This window comes from Anabas testudineus, chromosome 8 (assembly GCF_900324465.2).
Source record: "Anabas testudineus chromosome 8, fAnaTes1.2, whole genome shotgun sequence".
NCBI lineage: Eukaryota > Metazoa > Chordata > Actinopteri > Anabantiformes > Anabantidae > Anabas > Anabas testudineus.
This window is the reverse complement of record NC_046617.1, coordinates 2,975,547-2,980,622: the sequence shown is the minus strand read 5'-3', so window position 1 is coordinate 2,980,622 and position 5,076 is coordinate 2,975,547.

Here is a 5,076-nt window from a genome sequence, read left to right as displayed (position 1 = left end):
TGTTACAATTTGAGACAAAACCAATCGACTTCAGACATGTCATAAATGGTTTAAAATGATCAAACTAATGACATCATGTGATGTAACTGTACACTGTTCTGTATATATGCATTAAATGGTTGAAACTTCTATAACATCCTTCAACATGTACTGCATCTGCTCAACACGTTTCACTGGACATTGTTCTTTAGCCACAGTCATCATTGTAGAAACCTAAAGGTTTTGATAAAAATCTGCATTTACATACATTTCCCCTGCTCTCTGTTCTTCTTCGATGAAGCAGTCCTCCTCGGCTGTTGCTAAATTACCAGCAGGACCTACTTCCTCATAAACCCGATCGTCTTCACTCTCCTCTTCTTCCACTCTGCCGTCTTCAACTATGCATTTCTTTTGGATTTCTGTTTGACTAACATTCACATAGTCCGTGTCTTTGCCTGAAACAGAAGCATCAGAACAAAATGTGAATACAAAAAAGAACTTTCATGAAAGCCTGTATTAGCCATGGGGCAACTCTGTGTCCTGTGCAGCACCAACATTGACTTAAGATGGTTCCAGACTGCTTGGCCCGTTTTTTCTTCCTCCTCTTGCAAAGCAGACAGACCACCAGCAAAACTAAGAGAAGCAGCAGCAGACTCCCAGAAGCTACTGAAGAAACCAGGAGTAACAAAGGTGCTAATAGGGAAAAAATCAATAGTTTATTCTTCAAAGCATGTCTGATTGTCATCAAATGTTACGTACTGATACAGAGCATGCAGTTGTCACTAAAGTCCCACACCTTATTTCTCAAAATAACCTGTTCTGGATTTAAATCTACTTGTTTTCAAGAGCAACCTTTCTACTTAAACTGTACTACACTTCAGTTGGGCACATTATTATTATATATAGCTGACATCCAACTTGCGCTTAAAATGACTACAATGTGCAGCTTAGAATTAGGCTAAAGGGGGTTAAACATCATAATGCTATGTCACTATAAAACTGACCAAGTTTACTGAAACTTCAGCTCCCTTCTCCAACAACCCTTTACTGTGTTTCTCTGGCTGAAGGATTATAGTAAAGTGTGTTGTTGCCTCTCTTGTATCCAGTGAAGTGTGTTGTTGCCTCTCTTGTATCCAGTGAGTTTTGCCTCTCTTGTATCCAGTGAAGTGTGATTTTGCCTCTCTTGTATCCAGTGAAGTGTGATTTTGCCTCTCTTGTATCCAGTGAAGTGTGATTTTGCCTCTCTTGTATCAGTGAAGTGTGATTTTGCCTCTCTTGTATCCAGTGAAGTGTGATTTTGCCTCTCTTGTATCCAGTGAAGTGTGATTTTGCCTCTCTTGTATCCAGTGAAGTGTGATTTTGCCTCTCTTGTATCCTATTTCACCTGACAAATGACTGTATGGGTGTTGTAAGGGCCTTTAGAATTTCTCTCACTGTCACGGTGGCTACCTGAAGTAACTACAAATGAAATTACCATAATCTCTCATTACACCTGACCAGACAGGATATACATTAACCACTTACAACAATGTAATCTAGCAAATATAAAACAAATATTAATATTCAGAACACGATAGATAGACGACAGAATATTTGCTCAGTGAAACCACCCATGTTAATCACATCCTTATGTCAATTACATTCTTATTGAATATTTACACATTAACATTAACACCCTGTACACTCACATATAATTGTATTATCTGTGAGTGTACAGTGTACAATAATCTCTTCGTATTATTTTATTCTGCTCCACATGATGCACTGTAATCCTCAAAATACAGCTATTTTAGTTAGGGTGATATATAAATAAATCCCAGTATACCTCAGCCTTAGCTCCATTTGTGATATTCGGATAACTCCCAGTGCACAGTTCAAAAGCAAACTAAATGTGGAACCATAGCTCAGGGAAAAAAAATATAAAGATCCATTGACCATGAATGTGGATGACTCTCAAAGATGCAGATGAGTAAGTGGCTTGAGTGCTGAGAGGTGTCTGGATAGCAGGGTATCTTCAAGCCCCACAAATGTAACTTGCCACAGGAAGCTCCTTCAACAAATGGGGGTTTACCTCAGTAACTAACTAGCCACTGTGTAGGCAATTAACATGACAGTCACATGACATCTTGCCTCTGATTATAGTGTGCCACAGCCACAGTATGGGTAGAGACGTAAGTTAACTTTAATCATAACTTGACCCAATGGACTAGTAAACCAAATGTGCAGGGCGCTTTTCTGACTGACTATAGACTTATTCAAATTATTATTGAAACCTTGAGTACTTGAAGATAACCAACAGACCAAACCCCAAACAGGCTATATGGGCTTTGTTTTTCAACTACTCTCACTGTGCTTTCATATATTCCACAGAAGATGAACCTCCAAAAGAACCAGCCACTCTGGAGTTCATTTTGCCTCCTTCCATTAGATTTGGGATCATTAAGATTGACTTACAGCTAGAGGTGGAACAGCTGTCCATGGGCACCCTTCTCCTTTTCCTGTTTCTAAACAGTTATAGTCCCTCAGTCCTGTAGATTTGTCATGATTTCAGTTTTTACTATTCACTCTCATCACCTGAAGGTAGCTATAAACCTAATAAATTGAAAACCTATTTTTTATGAGGCAGAGATTCTTGTTACCAGGTCTTCAGGTAGAACAGCCTCCCCTGTGAAGAATCACAATTCACCATTGAATTCTGGGTGAGCATGTCTCCAGGTGAATAGCTTAACCAAATATGAAACCAATTCACTGATACAATCTTCATTTTGTGGTATAGAAACACAGCATATAATAAACTGAACTCAAACTGAAGTCTTCCACTAGAGTATGCCGTTCACTATTAATCCTACCCACTACGTGACAAGAAGGCCAAAAGTCAACCTGGAAAACAAGCTCTCCCTTTATTTCAGTTCTTGCTTTTCTTGTTAGGGCTACCTAAAATGAATAACTTATTTCACTTGCTTGAGCAGTCTTAAAGGTGTAAATTCCATAATACTTTATTGTCCTACTTAACATTTATTACAACACTGATCTGTGCAGTCTCAGTGGAATTGAATTTCCGTGTAGACAGTGTGACTTCATACACACAGCTTGTAGTTGCCCTGGTGTTTATACTCAGCTACAGGGAAGTTAAAGGAAGCTGAGTGGTTCGACTGCTGACTTGGTGTCGATAACATTGGGAGCCAGAGAAGATAAGAAAGAAATGACCATCAGGAAGATGGAGTTAATGGAGCAGGTGATGACAAAGCTGGAACCCTTGATGACCCTCTGCACCTTCAGGACTCAGACCAATCCTCCTCATGAGATGCCAGGGAGATATTGGCTTCATTAGCCATGCTACAGTAGGTATAAAAAAAACAGAAATATTTATGAATATTAAGTTCTTTTAAATCTGAAAATATTTCGATTGGACCACTATTCAATCATTTTTATTAAAAGACTCTATCCATCATTAAGGAAAAACATTTATTTATTAATTATTTCATTTAAATATCAAGCCAAATTTTCCTTTCAATTTCTAACCTTAATTTATATTCAGTATACACACTGCCTGTGTATAAGAAAAAAGTCACACACTAATATTTTGTTGGACCTGTAGCATTGATTACAGCATTCACCGCGGCATCATTTCGATAAGCTTCTGCAATGTCTCAACATTTATTTCCGTTCAGAGTTTCATTCCAATCTATGTGTGAAGATAATGTGTCATGCTTCCTGAACCATTCTTTTCACAATTTGAGTCCCATGAATCCTGACATTGTCATCTTGTCATATCCATGTGACATCAGGGAAGAATAAATCCACTGATTGAATAACCTGGTAAATCGGTATATACAGGTAGTCAGCTGACCTCATTCTTTGGACACCTAACATTACTGAACCTAGACCTGACCAACTGCAGCAGCCCCAGATCATAGCACTGCCCCCACAGGCTTGTAAGGTAGACATTAGTCATGATGGGTGCATCACTTCACCCATCTCTCTTCTTAACCTGATGCTTCCATCACTCTGGAACAGGGTAAATCTGGACTCATCAGACCACATGACCTTCCTCCACTGGACATGTCTTAACTAAACATCCTTAGATGTTCTCTTTGCTTGATTCTTGCCAATAATTGGACCCTTCTGATACAAATTAACATCTTCTACCTGATCACAGGATGTGTCTTCAGACATGGTTGTTTAAGAAATGACAAGCTACTCACTGCATTAGAGTTAAATAAAATATAAAATCAATTATGTTTAGTGAAGCCCACTAATGTCTCCCTGTAGCGTTACCAGTGCTCCTATCAGGCCTCACCTGGTGATGCCACATGCCCCCCATTTTCCTTAATAGGAACCAGCAGTGTGGTAGTAAATTTGTTTTGGGGCTTCATTCATTTTATACATTGCTTTATTCAATTTATTTTAAGTGGCATTACTGTGTTTTATTGCCTGTTGACTTTGCTTCAATCATGCTGTTTTTCTTTAGTTGTTAGTGTTATTGCTGGGTGTGTTAAAAGTGCACCTAAAATCCTTTTTTAGCTATAGTTTACGCTTCATAGGTGGGGGTCAGTGGTATGGAGTGAGGTGTGTTGGTCCAGTTGTTACAGGTGCACATGTGGAGGTTGCTGTGATGATCTGTCCCCTCCCCCATGAACGGTATGTTTTATTGTTTTCTTAAACTTTGATAAAAGTAAAAAAAAAAAAAAAAAAAAAAAAAATGTGCCCAGTAGTGGCACCTTAATATGGTGTAAGAACATTTTAAGGCAATTGTTGCCAATTGTTGTGTTGTAATTAAAACTGAAACTATTTTTTAGTATACATACTATTTGTATCATTTAGACTTTTATCTATTTGTAATAAAATGTAATTTCTTTGGTGAAGCCATGCCTGTAATTATTCATTGGAATAATTATTGCATGGATAATTCCCATTTGCTTAGTTAAATCCAACTTTTTCTTTTTTTTTTTTTTTTTTGCCTACACAGGCAGTGTAATATGTCAATACCTAGTGGCTCTGCATTGTTCTTCTGAGCTATAACCAAACAAAAAACTGTTTTAAGACAGTTTTTTTCTAACACAACCAATGTATTTTGGGGTTCTATAGTGACAGTAT